General features: G+C 43.0%; 1 protein-coding gene across 9 annotated transcripts in view; it reads right to left on the reverse strand.

The window, feature by feature from the left end:
* GATAD2A (GATA zinc finger domain containing 2A) overlaps window positions 1-17,026 on the reverse strand; it is a 108,083-nt gene that overhangs the window by 88,860 nt on the left and 2,197 nt on the right. For 3 of the 9 annotated variants that reach the window (XM_043502705.1, XM_043502695.1, XM_043502701.1), the window contains exon 2: window positions 15,627-15,746. The exons of the other annotated variants lie outside the window; for them this stretch is intronic. The gene's annotated coding sequence lies outside the window, so the exon portion shown is untranslated. The remainder of the gene's footprint in view (window positions 1-15,626; window positions 15,747-17,026) is intronic. 9 annotated transcript variants of the gene reach the window in all.

Genomic DNA, 17,026 nt, shown 5'->3' on the forward strand with positions numbered 1-17,026 from the left:
CCAGGGCGACTGCAGTCCGTGGCTTACTCCTAAATCCTGGGTGGTTGTGGCGCTGCTCAGGGTTGGGTGTGCGAAGGTTCACTGCTACCTCCTCTCCTGTTGAGGCAGTATGGTCTACTCTGCCCTCGGCAAAGAACCCCAGCCGCCACGTGGCTTTTTAGGCCCCAGCACCTTACTGTCATAATGTGAGATTCTAGCTACAATCTGTTGCGGGGTCTCAAACCCAAATGACCATGAGGACTAGCACATCAGCCCGAGAGCAGCACCACTGACCCCCTGAACTGCCCCGGCCCTGGCCCCACTCCACCCCTTCCATGAGGCCCTGCCTCTTCCCACCCCTTCCCTGAAATCCCAACCTCAACTCTGCCCCCTCCATGCCCCCAGGGGGCTCAGGGTGAGGCAGGAGGTGTGGGGTGCAGCAGGGGGCTTAGGGCAGGGGGTTGGGGTGCAGGAGGGGTGTGAGGTGTGGCAGGAGGGGTATGGGGTGTGGTGGGGGCTCAGGTTGGGGTGCAGGAGGGGTGTGGTGGAGGCTTAGGGCAGAGGGTTGGGGTGCAGCAAGGGGTTCAGCTGCAGGAAGGGTTTGGGCCCGGTGGGCACCGGGGGAGGGTGCAAAGGGAACAGGGAACTGCGGCCAATGGGAGCTTCGGGGGAGGTCCCTGGAGGAGCGGCCAGGGCAACACACAGACCCCTGTACCTCCTCCTCCCACAGGTCCCAGCCACTTCCCCGAGTGGCGCGGGGGCAGGGCAGGGCAGGCAGGCAGCTTGCCCTGCCCCAGTGCACGCTGGGATGGAGCTGCTCTAGGTAAATGCTAGGGGGGTGGGGGTGCTGCGGGGAGCTGGTGGGCTGCAGAAAATAACGCCGCGTGTTCGAGACCCCTGATGTATTGGGCCACCTATTCCCATGTTTGACTCTATGGTCTGGCCACTGTAGCCTTACTAGGCTTCCACCACCTGTGCCAAAAACTTCCCAGTGCTTCACGCTGGCGGAGCTTAACGTTTGGACAGCCAAGCGCTGAGATCCGCTTTCTTTCCCTTCTTAGTATCCTATAGCCAACAGCTCTGAGGCAAGTAGGTGGTACCCTAGACCAGGAGCAGACTTGCCATGGAAGAAATCATGTGATGGCACGGGGACCCCCAAAATGCAAGACAAAATATCTGACAACTCGCCCCTGAGTCCCAGCCAGTGATGCAGCATGGTGCAGACAGGCTGTCTGCCTGCAAGCTGTGGCCCTACGCTGCTCCGAGAAGTGGCTTGCTGCTGACGCGTCTCTGCGTGCCCCTGGCGGGGGGGAAGGCGGCTCCGCACACGCGCCCCGGGCAGCACAAGTAGACCCGCTGCCCTCTTCTCACCTAAGAGGCATGCAGAGATGTGCCAGCAGTAGGGCTAAGGCAGCTCCCTACTTGCGCTGCCTCCCTCGCTTTGCTCCCAGAAGCGGCCAGCATGTCCTTGTGGCCCCTGGGAGGAGGCAGGGTGTCTCTGCATGCTGCCCCGAATGCCAACTCCACAGCTCTCATTGGCCACAGTTGCTGGCCAATAAGAGCTGTGGGGGCGGTGCCTGTGGGCAGCAGCGCATGGAGACCCCCTGACCTCTGCCTAGGAGCCATGGCTGGAGGGGTGTGTGCATCATCCCCTTGCGCCTCTCCTGCACTCTTCCCAGCCCAGAGCCTGCACCCCAACTCCCTGACCCAATCAAGGTACCTCACTTTATTTTCACTTACTTCCTATTACTTATAATATAGGAGGAGGATGAAGAAGAAAAAAAGAATGAAAAATGGGGGAGATAAGTGTTATTCTTGGCTGGGTCCCAAGGGGGGGACCTCTAAAAATGAAACTGTGCACAGGGCCCCACTAATTCTAAATCCACCACTGCCCTAGGGCTTTTCCTTATTCTCTCAGCCTCTGATGTTGGAGGATATGGGGTAGGGGGAGGTGCCTGGGTAGAAGAGCAAGAAAGGGCTAGGATGGTCATGGAAGTAGCAAGTTTCTTTCCAGGTCAAGTGGGAGAGACTCCTTTTGGTTGTAGATCTCAGCAGAGGTCAAGGAACGAGTAGTACTAGTACTCTGATACCTCACCATGGATTGAGGGGGATAGGACTACAGCTGCTCCTAAAGCTGAAAGTTACTTGGAAGCTAGTATATAGTTTGCTGAGGACACTCCGGGCTTTGCCAGGATTGAATTAGTTTTATTATGCCACAGGTTGGTGTGGTATTAGAAGCTTGGAGGCTGAGGTCCAAAAGGTTGCTGGTTCACATAATCTATCTGTACATGTGCTGCACAGTACAATTCCCCCAACATAGAGAACTGATAACTCTCGATAGAAAGACTAAAATTGCCTAGCTAAGTTTGTTTAGTCTAGCAAAATGATGGCTGAGAGGATATGATTGCTTGCTCTCTCTCTAACCCCCTCATCCCCACACACTCCTAAACACCTAGGACAGAAAAGAGATATTGCTAAAGGGCAATGATGGCACAAGAATAAATGGCTATAAAGTGAACATGAATAAACTTAGGCTGGAAATTAGAAGAAGGCTTCTAATTATCAGAGAAGTGATGTTCTGGAACAGGTTTCCAATAGGAGTAGTGGGGGGCAAACAACATAACTAGCTATCAAATGGATCTTGATACAGTTATGAATGGGATATGACAAGTTGCCTGTGATAGCTGAGGATTGGACTAAATGACCCTGGATGTCCGTTCCAGGCCTCTGTAGGCAACCTACAGAATGCAGAGTCCTATCACAGAAAAACAGACTTGTGCAAATCACTCAGTCTCTAGGACACCATCTATAAGACCAAGAAGGAAAAGACTTGGACAGCATCAGAAATTGAAATAGCTTCCCTGTTGCATGGAAGCAGCAACTGGGTTGATGGGAGACTAGATATGAAAACTCCTGTACCTAAGTATCTCAAGATGGCACAAATTACTGCTAACTGGAATTCCACAGAGTTTATTCTATCATAACTAACAAAAAGCAGCCTGAGAGATCTTTTTAAATACATAGAAAAATATGCCTCAGTTGCAGAGTACAAAATGAATCTGCACCCTTTAGAAAGGTAAATACTAGGGTGCAGTATTAGGTATGGAGGGAAGCGGCCCCACCCCAATTAACTTGCCCAGGATCTACATACACAAAAGGAAATAAAGCCAACCCAAAAGCATGATCTGTGTGTTTGTTTCGATTCCTAATGAAGATCCTTTGACACGCTATTGTGCCACATCTTAAGGCTGTAGGGTAGATTCAGGTGGGTCAAGTTATTACTGGAATTCCAAATTGGCTATGTTGCTGAGCTCTCTAACTTGTTTCCAATACTTAACCTTTGGTGTGGTCCCTGAGAGAGAGACCAGGTAAGAATCCTCCTCTTTCCTAAATCAAAGGTAGCTCAGTGAATGACCTAACTGACTCTGAGTTTGTTTGGTATGCTAAGGGTTCTTGCCAGATTATAGTTGGGATTCAGAACGATAAAAGAAGGGGTGTGCTTAATTAGCTTTTGGATTGTTACCAGTTCATTCCAGGGACTTTGGATTTATCTGGTTTTGCTCTGGATGGGCATTTATGTTATGACAAGCTAATGCCAATAGGGATTTCTTGTGCAGCCTCTGAAAGGCATCCGATGAAGTGAGCTGTAGCTCACGAAAGCTTATGCTTTAATAAATTTGTTAGTCTCTAAGGTGCCACAAGTACTCCTTTTCTTTTTGTGAAAGGCTCCAGTTCACCTCACATCTAGACTGGGCTGTTTTTTATGTGAGGTGATCTGTTGACTGGAAGCTCATCACCTTAATGGTTCAGGACAAAGTAAGGCAATGTTGAATCACTTTCAGCAGCACATATCTTGTTAGGGTTTCTGATTGGCTTTGGAAGAATGAGGATCCTGCCCCCACATTCAAACCTCTACCACAGTATTTCTCTTAAAATCCAGGTGAGGCACTATTTTGTGAAATAAAATGAGCATACTGCAGGAGTTTGGAGAGGTGAAAGTAGCCAGCCAAGGTAATGGAGTACTGACCTTTGCTTCTCAGGCCCTGAATCCAATCTGAGCATTCTCTTGGCATTTGTACTCTGCTGTGCAACCAGGGCCTTACTTGCATTACCATGTTAAGGTTACTAGGGATATGCAGAAAGACTTTTCTCTGTCTGAGAGGTGGCGCTTTCTAACAGTTTACTGGTTTGTCATCCTAGCATTCCAAATGGGAGTGGCCTTCAGATCTACAACTGTGTTATGCATGTGGGGGGTTGTTTGAGTGCTTCATTCTCAGGGGGTGGAATTGTTTTTGTTCTGTTCCATAACACATTTTGAATATAGTGTCTATCTAGTATGACAAAATGTGTTGCCAGTTTTCTCTCTCTCATCCCTGATTCTAGGAATATGGTGTTTGATGACTGGCTGTTTGAAGCAGACAGATACAGACTAACACGGCTGCTACTCTGAAACCTGGAAATAGTGATGGCAGGGATACTGAGAAAAGTTTGGGTTTCTCTGTGGTCTGGCCTCTGCCTGTGGATCACATCCTGTAATTTATAGATTCATAGATACTAAGGTCAGAAGGGACCATTCTGATCATCTAGTCTGACCTCCTGCACAGCGCAGGCCAAAGAATCTCACCCACCCACTCCTATGAAAAACCTCACCTATGCCTGAGCTATTGAAAGTCCACATACAGGCTCAAGTGCTGGATTGTTTCAACAGCAGCATCTTATTTGCTAGCAGCGTCCTCTCTTTCCCAGGCAGCTGGGTATGGGGAATCTTGCAAAGATATTGTTTGAAGAATGGGCTAGATCAGATCCTCTCACAAAAGATTCATTGCCTTCACATTATAAAACAACATGAGGACTTGGGAGTATATCGGGAAGGCTACAGCATCAGAAGTGGAGAGCCTCTTGTTCCAAACAGTATTTACAGCAGCCATCTGACATCTTCAAGGTTTGAAACTTGGCAATGGGACCAGTTGGATGGCTTGCCTGGAACCTTATTGCCCAACAACCACTAGTTGGGGATCTGCCCCTTCTTCCCTCACCATCCCCCAAAAAATGCCTCCACAAAATAGACTACGATTCAAAGTTCAGTGGTGCACCTCTGCTGACAAAGAAAGAAGCTGTGCCTGGTCTGTCTGGGACTGGAGGCTTATCTGCTTGTATAACTGGCACGAGGAGGGCTTGTTTGTCCTGCATGAGGATGGATGTCTTCTGACACTTTCATCTAATGGCAGTGCTCCAGAAGCCTTTTGGCTCTTCTTAGCGGCTTCCAGGTGAGCTTTAGCCCAATGCATTTTAGACTGAGGTAATAATGTCTGCAGTGGTAGCTGGTTTGCTGTAGTACGGTCTATGTTCTGGCCTTTAGTAGCTGGGAATCAAATTGCTGTAGTGTCTGTCTGTGCATCAAGAGGGATTGAGTAGAAGAGAGAGAATTTCTTTTGGTAGCTGAATCTCTTCATGCCCAGGATCTGTATCATGGATGCACAAACTAGTGGTGGAGCAGAAGTACGTTTGCACACCATTCAGGTGTGCGAGGGATAAGATAGGACCAGCTCCTACCTTTAATATATTCTCTGATAGAAGAAAACTACTCGGTGATAGGGTATGGAGATCTGTTGTTTAAGCTTAAAAGACTAAGTGGCACTCAAACAGATGTATTTGTGGCAAATCTGGCTTGGCTAAAACTATTGCCATGGCTCATAGTAAGAGCGATTACAGAATTAGTAAAAGTAAACTGTAAAATAAAATGATCCAGGAAATCGGAACTGCAATTGGGGTGGCTTTTTCAAATATGACATTGTGTATGACTGTGCAGAGTTGTTCCACATTATCTGGGTACAGATTTACAGATGGAAGAGAACACTTTTGCCTATCTGTATGCTGACGAAGAACTTGTGGAGGTGAGGTGTGCCAGCTAAGTGATAGGCCAGTGGCATTTAGTAGGTAATGATTTGAGAGTGGATGTAGTTCAAGTGCAGCTAGTATTGGTGTGGGAGGCAGGAGGTTGGTCTCCCTTTGCTAGCAAAGTTCAAATCTTTTGTCAGATGCTGCTGTGGGGATGGAGGATTCTTTTCTCAAAGTGGGGTGAGAGGGTCCTTCAATCTTGAGACATGAAGAAAGAGTTGGAAGCAAAGTAGTACTGGAGTTTTTGAAGTTTGTCAGCTGTGGGGATTACTTGAAAGTTGTACTGGTATTACAAATATTTAACCAATAAAGTTGCAGCCTGCTGCCATTTCAACCACAAATCATGTGTGTTGTAATTTTGTTGTACTCTGAGCAAAAGCAAAATACCAGTGCCACTGAATAGTGTGTGCCTGGGAATATGTAGACAAGGTGCAGTAACTCACTCTCAACAGATCTGTGCAGGTTGCTGAAATGATAATCTCCCGACACTGACTTATGTGCAAAGTTCTATGAAACTACTACTAGATAAAAGGAGAAATGCTAGAGCTTTAACTAAATCTTTACCCATCTACCACATATATAATATGTGTATACCAAAAAATATAAACTTAGTTAAATATAACCTGTTGTAATATTTTTTTCAGATAGTATCTTAGAAAAAAAAATTGGTAAGACTTAAGAGATGGCTAGTGATGCAAAATTTCTTAACTGTAAATTCTTCTGGTCCACACTTTCTCCCATCTCTCCTCCCTCCTCCTCTACCCCCCCCCGCCCCAAAAAAAAAAGCCAGAACTACTTAGTTGCAAACAGCACAATAATCTGACACTTGAAACAAGGGTAGTCACAGAGGTGATTAATTATCCCGGCTTCTCTAAGTGTATCATGTAAATAACTTTTCAAGTGCGGATGGAGGAGACAGTCACTCTCCTGCATTAAAGTGTCATTCAGGAACACACATTAGGTGTCCTAAAAATCCAAGCTGATTCTGAAAAATTTCCTCCTGGCACTACAATACTTCCTGATCATGCTAAATCTGTGATCACACCTATTGAATATTTGGGCACCTGCATGATCAGTTTGAAATCGCCTCACTATCATGCAAGCAAGTAAACAGTGTTGTATTTACTCATGAACCCTCATTTGCATTTATCATCTAGTATGCTGACAGACATGGAACTTCTAAATAACTGCAAGAGTTCTTTTCAATTTTGCCCACATAAAGGTTAGTTTATAGCTTTAAACAAAGCTGTTTATATGGGCACTTAAAAATATATGAATAGATTCTTCATGCCTGGAGCCACACTGCCTTGCCTTTACGAACACTAAGTAGCGAGCAAGGTCAGTATGTGTAAAGACCTAAGTAGTGCAGAAAATGTTTCAGTAAGTGGTGTTTTTCCCTGTGTCAGTAGCCAACAGAAATTGAGCATGGTGCTAGAATTGCCTTCTTTCATAGGAGACTTAAAGCTAAGGTGTTGACCGCTTTCCCTTTTCCACAATCATGGTACTTCTCAGAAGGTTAAGGATCCTAGTCAAATATCAATTTGCGTAACTACGCTCTCTACCTGCCTGAATTCCCTTTATAGCTTCGGTTTGAGAAACTATTCACTATGTCCAAAAATATCATGTGGTTTTAAAGTTTCATAACAGAGGTGCCTGCATTTCAGTGGTGATGAAAGTGATCTTTTTTTAAAAAGTTAAATGTCTTGATCTTTCAGAGTGAAAGATGATAGAAATATGTGATAAGAGAGCTTCTGCTTAACTGATGGGGGAGGGCACAAGGACTTTGTCACTCTAACAGTTCCCTTCATGACTCATGTGTGACGTGGTGCCTTTGGAGAAGAAATATAAAAGGATAAGGAGCTACAGGAATAACTTTGATCCCATTTTTTGTCAAAGAAGTCTAAGTTACTGTGATAAGTATCACTTGACCACATAAGGTTGGTTACTGTAAGCCTTCAAATAAAATGAGCATTTTAAAACACCAGCAGTTTGAAGAGCTCAATGTCTGGCTTTAAATAGGCTTGAATCCTGCAAAATAGTGTGCAAACAAGTATTAAAGTTGGACTTACACTGGTCTGAGGTGTGCTACTAAACTATCATATTCAACAAATGTCAATTTTCTACAAAAGCCAGAGCCTAAGAAATACTTATTTTTAATCAAGTTTTTAAAAATCACTCGATGTTATATGAAAATACTTCTATAATCTGAACTTTCAGACTGAACAAAATCTCAGACTGCTTACAACTTCTTCCATACACCTTTGCCAGTTACTGTGCTGCAAGGATGATTGAGAAACAAATTTTATAAATATAGGTACAGTTCCTAAATCTGAACTATAATCCGATAGCACAAAACTATAGAGAAGCTATTTTAGTAAGCAAACCCCTGTATATTTTTCCCCAGTATTTGTTTACTGTGTATGTTAAAGCAATGCCAGCAAAGTATTACCTCCCCCTCCTCATCTGGGCCTCGATTGCTGTGTTTATACCTGAGTACACAGTAAGGTGTGGACAAACAGGAGAATTCTGAGACAGCCATCGGAATTCCAGAGGTGAGATTGGCAGGTTCTGGGTGTCACTAGGTGACAGTGTTCTGCAGAAGAGGGCACCAGCTGCATTTCATTAATGACACTTATGTGGACTGGTGGGTGGCCCTTTCAGTGTTACCAGTTAGGCTAATGGGACAGAAGCAGGTGGGGAGGGGATTTTTTGGGGGGGCAAAATTTAGGAAGAACTAGAATTAGCATGTCTTAGCAGCAGTAAGCTCAAGTAGATCTTTATTCTAAGATGAGGTGGAACAGTTTCACTTATGAATGGGACACAGATGCACAGGATAAAAGTGGCATAGATATTCTGTTCCAATAATCAGAGCTGATGCAATATGATCCAGATTCATGCTAAAACTGAGCATCTAATTAGGAAAGCAACATGGTTGCAGCTGGAGCCATAAAGTCCTGCTATTAAAGAGCATTCTCCCTAAGGTCTTTCCCTAGTTCCAATTACCAACTCTACAAATACTAAGGTGGCTCTTGTTAACTTTGAGCAGTAGCTCTCAACCTTTCCAGACTACGGTACCCATTTCAGGAGTCTGATTTGTCTTGCATACCCCAACTTTCACTTCATGTAAACTACTTGCTTACAAAAGACCTAAAAAGACAAGTGTCACAGTACACTACTACTGAAAAATTCCTTACTCTTCTACCATCTATCAATTAGAATAGAAATATTGTACTCAAATTTCAGTGTACAGTACACAGAGCACTATAAAGAAGTAATTGTAAGAAATTTTAGTTTGTACTGACTTTGCAAGTGCTTTTTTGGAGTAGTCTGTTCTAAAACTAGGTACCCATCTAGATGAGTTGATGTACTCCCTCAAATAAGTTCTCAACGAGGGGTCTGAGGCCCCTGGGGGGGCTACCAAATAGGGCCAACTTTAGACTCACTAGGGCTCGGGACAAAAAGCTAAAGCCCTGCCACCCTGAGCCCCACCACCACCACGAGGGCTTGATGGTGAAGCCTGAGCAGCTTAGCTTTGCGAGGGGCCCAGGCAATTGCCCTGCTTGCTACCCCCTAATGTCAGCCCTGGCTTTTATATGCAGAAAAGCAGTTGTAGTGGCACAGGTGGGCCCTGGAGTCTTTAGAGTGGGGGGAGGGCAGGGGCTCAGAAAGAGAGGTTGAGAACCCCTGCTCTAGAAGACCTCTGTATACCCACAGGGCTATGTGTATCCCTGGTTGAGAAACACTGAACTATGCTCCCATACTTCATCCTTCTCACACCAATAACTCTCCCATTTTGTACACCCTTTCACCAAATTGTACCTAGAACTTCTTGCTGTAATGATAGAGCAGAATTAAATAGTTGGGGGAATCTGAAAAGGGTGTATGGTTTAGGTAAAGCCTAATACATTGAAAGGCAGGTGCTTTGAATGCTATGAATTCTACAGAAAAGTCTCTAAAGTACTGACAAGCGATGCTAATTACCTTATTAAATCCAGGATACTCTTGCACATCAGAGCTTACACTTTCACAAGCCCTTCAATAAGGAAAGGGACAGGATGGCTTAAAGAAATAGTGAAAGATGTGGCTTTCACCATTCAAGCCTTGTGGATGGGAGGGGAGCAGATGTAATATCTTGACTTTAGTAAGGCTTTTGGTACTGATTTGCATGACCATCTTACAAATGAACTAGGGAAATACAACCTCAGTGGAGCTACTATAAGGTGGGTGCATGACTGGTTGGAAAACCATTCCCAGAGAGTACTTATCAGTAGTTCATAGCTGGAAGGTCATATCAAGTGGGGTCCCATGAGGATTAGTTCTGGGTTCTGTTCTGTTCAATATCTTCACAAATGATTTAAGATAATGGCAGAGAGAGTACACTTACAAAGTTAGCAAATTATACTAAGATGGGAGGGGTGGCAAGTGCTTTGGAGAATAGGATTAAAATTCGAAAGGATCTGGAGAAATGGTCTGAAATAAATAGGATGAAATTGAATAAGGACAAATGCAAAATACTCCACTTAGGAAGAAACAATAAGTTGCGCGCATACACAAAATGGGAAATGACTGCCTAGGAAGGAATACTGCAGAAAGGGATGTGATGTCCATAGTGGCTCACAAGCTAAATTTGAGTCAACATCGTAACACTGTTGCAAAAAAGGAAACATTCTGGGCTGGATTAGCAAGAGTATTGTAAACCAGACACAAGAAGTAATTCTTCCGCTCTACTCCATGCTAATTAGGCCTCAGCTGGAATACTGTCCAGTTCTGGATGCCACATTTCAGGAAAGATGTGGACAAATTGGTGAAAGTCCAGAGCAGAGCAACAAAAAGGAGTGAAGGTCTAGAAAACATGATTTATGAAGGAAGACTGAAAAAATTTGGGTTTTGGTCTGGAGAAGACTGAGGGGACACATGCTAACAGGGACCACATCCTGTATGGAGGTTCTTATTGCTGCTTTTGAGGCCAATAACGAACATTTCCACCTGAATGCACTGTTCTTTGTTGAACACTTTGTACTCAAAGATTTTATTTAATTTTTCAGAGAAATGTCCATTCATAATCCACTAACAATCCAGCATTTATGCACCCGTGTTCAGAGATTTGGGATGTAAACAGAGAACGTGATCCTGCAATAGGAAATCTGGGAAAGATGGCAATTGGAGCTCCCACTGTTACAGGCAAATGCTCTGAGAACCAAATGAATATATCCAAGCTGGAGCTACAATCATCACATGGGCCTTATCCTTTTTTGCTCTTTGTGATCCTTTGAATATGAAGTAATGGAGAAAAGATGTACACAATGCTGTCAAGAATCCATAGTTCTTGCCAGATCTGGAGCAAAAGTGACTGTACTTTGCATCTTCTTTCATGAGGAAGAAGATCCATTTGTGGGTTACTCCATCCCTAGAAGAAAGACATAACGATAGTGTCCTTGAGGGACTGAGTGGGCTAGTTGGTGTATTTCTTTGCTGAAATGTCATCTTTTTCAGCAACATGAAGAAGCAGAGGCAATGTTGGCCCTGCACTGCAGATATCATGCCTAAAACCTTGACCATCTCCTGACAAGACTAATGTGCTCCCCCACCTATGACTGATGTAGCAAATGACTGATACTGGATTGATCTGCTCCTGACTTGAAAGAGGCTTTGAAAGTCAATCAGATTGTACTGTTTCAATACACTTGTGAAATTGACTCAGGATCTCACTTTGAATTGAAATTGTTCAGATGTGAATCCTTACAGGCTCCGAGTATGTCACCAATGAGTGTCCTGAATCTTTAGACATAGTTGCTATTCATTCCGTGCTGGCATTGTTGCTAGTACATTATCCTTAACCAGACCTGCAAAAACCTCTGTTAAAGTCTAGCAGTCTGTCATATAGAGTGCAGGAAGGCATATCTCCTGAAGGACCTTGCTGTTTTGTGACTGGTATCTCACAAGCTATTGATTTCTGAATATCTTGGGGGAGTGGAGGGGGGGGAGAATATGTTTCTTTTGGGGGTTTGGAAGGTAAGTGGACTTGAATATATGGAATGAAGAACTGCTCCTAAACTGTGTTAAGGTGGTCCTAGGGTTTATGTTCAATCCAAGGGCACCATACACCATAAAACAGGACATTAATCTGAGCAGTGGAATTATTGGTTAGTGACAGGCATAAGTGTCAAGCAAGATGGGGACAATCTGCACCCAGACTTCCTATTGGGATCATTCTTGTAACGCTACATGGATAAAAGTAGCAAGATAAAAAATACAAGGATAACCTTACAGTAAGCTAGACACAGAAGTAAAGTCAAGTGTGGAAGTCATGCAACAATGCAGAATAACTAGTACAGCTCTACATTTGTCAGTGCCTTTTAAGCACAACTAAAGAGGGAGGGACTTTGACAATGACAGGGAATTGAGGAATGGTTATTATGTAGTTCCTTTTCTATCCTTGAATAGTCAGTTATGAAGGGGCATGTGCAAGGCCTCAACTATATCTGCTTTTTAGAAGGTTTAGACTAAATATCAACATTGCAAACACATCCCAAGTAGGGTGACCAGACTGCAAGTGTGAAAAATTGGGACGGGGTGGGGGATAATGGGAACCTATATAAGAAAAAGCCCCAAGTATCAGGACATCTGGTCACCCTATTCCTAAGGAAGAATCCCTTCTCACAGATATCACTTAACCTCGATTTAAAGTCATAGCAATGAGAGCGTGTAGTTCTGTTGATGCGAGATCTGTGTTCTGTCTCTCACTTCCTATATTGTTTTGGGTCAATCACGTAACATCTGTATCTGTTTCCCCACTTGTAAAATGGGAGTATATTTTCCCCTTGGGGCAGGCTTCAATAGCAAATTGTAAAGAGCAGAGAGTTAGTGTACACAACTCAAACTTCTAGCTCCCTCAGCCATCTGCACATCCCCTTAGGCTAAAAGGGGCATCTTGGTTGAGAAGCTGGCAGTGTCTACTTGCTGCAGCTACTTCTACTAGAACCTGTGTTTCCTAAGGACATTAGGAAAAGGTTCTTAATCAGTATGGAGTACCTAGGAGACTGAGTTGGATGAAATTACCTTTTCTATGCATCTAGAATCAAACCTCCTTTAAAATACACAGCAACAGAGCTTAGCAAAAAAATGGACATGTCAAATCAAAACCAATTTCTTCCAGATAAAGCTGTGCACTGCTCCTTAGGGAGTACTGTTTCCTTGTCTGACTTCAACCTCCAAACTATTCTGGATATAAGACTCTTTTAAAAAAAAAAAAAAATAAGTAGTGGGAGAAGAAAAATATCCTTCTGCTCTCCTCTGTGTTCGGACCTTTTTTACTCTCATTTCCCTAAAACCATCTTCAGCTAGAAATCAAGCACAAAGCACTTTCATGACCAAAAGTGAAGGTTTCAAAAAGTTGTGACTGCAAACAAGGCATTAGATTAGGAACTATGCTCTACCTAAAGAGCGTCATGTCCACATTGTAAGAGGGTGCACTACAGATACTTTTGGACTTTATAATAAAAATCCTCCCTTTGTTTGTAATTACTTGTTTGCTCAAAATCGGACAATCCTGTCAGTGTTTCTCAAGCCATGCGTTCCTGTCTTAGATGGGAAAGGTGACTAAGAGCTTCTGATAAGCTGTTTAGTTAGAGCATATTTAAAACAAACTAATATTTTTAGAGATGAAGACGCTGCCTCCTTTGACTTTTCCCAGTTAACTCTTCCTTTAATGTTGAAAAGTTACCATGAATGCTATACCAAAGAATACTTTCTATAAATATGTAAGGTCCAAAGTGTATCATAATAAAATTGACATTGCATAGTGCAAGGATAGTTGCAAGTCTACCCAACATTTATTTAAGCACTTCACAAACAACATATACATAAGAATTTCCCCTGAAAGTGGAATAGACAAGTTTTGGCCGGGAAGAGAGGAAGAATACTGTACCCAGCTGAAACTACAGGTGGACTTTGGTAAACAGATTGTAATTACTCAAGCTGAAACTTGGCCAGGACACCAAAGCCAAACACCCCTACTGCTGCAATAAGTGTCAGGGAATTTGCACATATGTGATCAGAATCTCTAATTTAGATTACAGCCCAAAGATGATACCTCCAATAACAAACTATCCCTAATAGGACGGTGAGGTGTTTGCTGTGAGAGAAGAGTGCCATGTACTGCATCATCAAATCCTACAGTACCCTTGTTTTTTTCTTGGATAGGAGGGAAGTTCTTACCACACAGGTTTTATCCTGAATCTGTGAAGGGCATAAATCGTGCAACAGGAAGACATTACAAGACAATCAAATTCTATGGTTCCAGTGTTCTGAATGGATAAATTCTATACTTGTTTAGTAATTCCAAAAAAGGACAGCAGAGCTCTTATCGGGGTCTCTAGAGATTTAACATCCTTGGCATTGTATCCAGAAGGAAGGAAATTTCTCACTTCCCCAGCTATTTTGGTTATATAAAATCAATGGTTGGATAGCTAACTGGTCCATGAATATGAATTGAAGTGATTACACTTGGACTTAGATGGTCATCAAGTTATTGCTCATGTATAAAAATAAGCAACTCTATCAGTAAATAGACACATGTAAATTATTGCTAGGTCGCCATAACCCTTTTATATATCCAAGAATTCTTCTAAAAATTGACACTTCTTGTTAGATAAAGACTCACTCAACTTTGTATTGGCATCATAGTTGATAAGTGCCAAAACTCTGTTATATGATAGTGTCAGCAGCATGACAGTTTCAAGAAATTTGGGCCTTTTGAAGTTACGTGTTTGGAGAAGGGAGGAGAGACACAAGGCCCAAGATTGTGTGACTACCCCACCACCTACCTCAAACTTTCATGCTTTGTCATCTAGGAGAGTGAGGTTCAGTTTCAAGAAAAATGGGGAAAATAGGGAATATATCAAGAACTAGTGGAATAAAAGACAGAGGTTAAAGAAAATCCTGCAACATGCCCCAGCAAGAATAGTAATAAAGGTGGAGACATCCTGATGATCTAGTAGGTTCAAGTTGCTATCAGACAGCAGTTAGCACAAAGCCACTGATTCTATATACAGCAAAGAAGCAATTGCACTAGACCCATACTAGCATTTCAACCTGTCACTAGCAGGGCACTCCTCCACCCCAATTACCCATGTGCCCCCTGCTGTTGCAGCTTTGGCAGCAATTGTCTGAATCGGCCTTAAACAACAGAATTCTAAAGGATGAATTGATGCCATGGCTAACTTATGTCGCTAATGTTCTAAAATGAAACTGTAATAAAGGCAGACATATTGAAGTTCTGGTTCCATATGTGCTCTGTTCTATTTCTGGGGGAGTGTTCACTATAAGCATGTTTCACAATTGATCTTAATTTGCTTACTTTCCTTAATCTAGAAACCTGTCTTACTAAAAACTACAATTCAAGAAGTGAAAAGCATGAAGTCTTCAGTTAAAGTAAATGTAAAAGTGAATATGGGGGAAAAGTGCTCCTCCAACTCAACCCCAAGTTATGCCAACCATTCTTTTAATCAAGTTGGGTTGTCCGATTGTGTTGATGTGGCTCTGGCACTTGGGGTGGGGTGGGAGACGGGGACACACAAAACATTAGCTTCCTTATTCTGAGGGCAAGCTAATGGCAACACAATGCACAGTGGTGCAAGCAGCTAAACTTTGGTCCCAACCCTGGGACTTCTGTGGGTTCAAGAAACCTTTGAGGAAGGACACCTCCAGCTACTCTTGTACAATTAGCCCCTGTTTGCATTAGCAGATACCTGCAGCTATGCTTCTCAACTGTCCTCATCCCTCTTGCATTGGCTTGGAACAGTGTTGGTGGGCTTTGCAGAAAAGTATAGCTAGCCTTCCTCAGTGGGAGAGAAGAGTGCAAAGTGGACCTGTAAAGGGATATTATTCTTAGAAAGTGTGACCCTCTCCACTGCCCCATGGATGCCACGCCCATTTAGCTTTTTAATGTACCAAGACTGTGAAATGAGATACTCTTGATCAGGCCAAAAATGTGAAAGAGGTCAATAGTAAAAAAAAACTACCCTTCATTGAACTCTTATTTAGGAGAAAAAAAAATTGAATGCTAGTAGCCTATAAGGGAATGGAGAGCACCTCCCCTAGCCAGGCTCAAGTACATTTTTGTTTTGAGTTTTTTTTTCCTGCGGGATTCCTTCCTTCATTTTCTCTTTTTCTTTCTTCCTCACTCTAGCCCACAATGCCCTGTACAGACACTTCTTACTACTAAGTAGTGTTGGTTGTGAAGTCCATCAATACTTCTCAAAGTTTGAGGCAGAGATGAATCAATCACAAGCGCAAGTTACTTCTCTTTGCTAATCTTTCCTAATGCTAGTCCATGCTGGTCTAGTAAGCAAGAAACCTGAATTCTGATTCCACTGCATGATGCTGCTACTAAACATATTTAGTATTGTCAGAATCCCATTGCACCTTTAAGATTGATCAAAATTAGACCCAAGGTCCATTTAACATGCCCCCACCCTTACTTTTTTTAATTTCCTACCTGCCTTGGGAACGGAGATTTAACTGACTCCCTAAGTTCAAGCACAAGAAGGCACTAGAGTCCAATGCACCTGAGTTCTAGTGAAAGAAGCGCAAAATATTCCAGGTTATTCCCAAATCTAGCACTGCCCTTTTATTTTTGCTGCAATAAACAGGCTAAAGTGTTTTTTCACATACTGTACATGTATCTTAAGAGATTTAGGCTTTGTAGTGTCAGGAATTGGACACTACTAGATAAAAGCTAATTCACATCTTTCAAGTGGCTTTTCAGAAATAGGGGAAATACGTATGTACAAATATATACGAGTTACTTGCTTGGTTTAAAATAAGTTTCAGTTTCAGAGGCAGAGAGAAATGTTTTGCCATCTGAAAGTGGCAGCAGCAGTTAAATAAATTTACTATAGTATAAGGTAGATTAACTGGTTACTATTTGGAACACGTGTGTGTTATTTTTCACACTTGCATGCCATGAGATTGTCTCAAAACTCTTCAAAAATTCATCATGGTACGAAAAGAGAGGTTAGAATGGAAATTGAACCTAAACCTTAAAAAGGGACATTGTCCAATTGGAAAAAGTGACATTTTTATTAAACTGTTGCCCCTACTGTTGCAAATGACACTAAAATTACTAAAAAGTTTGTTTGTGTGTGTG

The sequence above is a fragment of the Dermochelys coriacea genome, chromosome 25, assembly GCF_009764565.3.
Source record: "Dermochelys coriacea isolate rDerCor1 chromosome 25, rDerCor1.pri.v4, whole genome shotgun sequence".
NCBI lineage: Eukaryota > Metazoa > Chordata > Testudines > Dermochelyidae > Dermochelys > Dermochelys coriacea.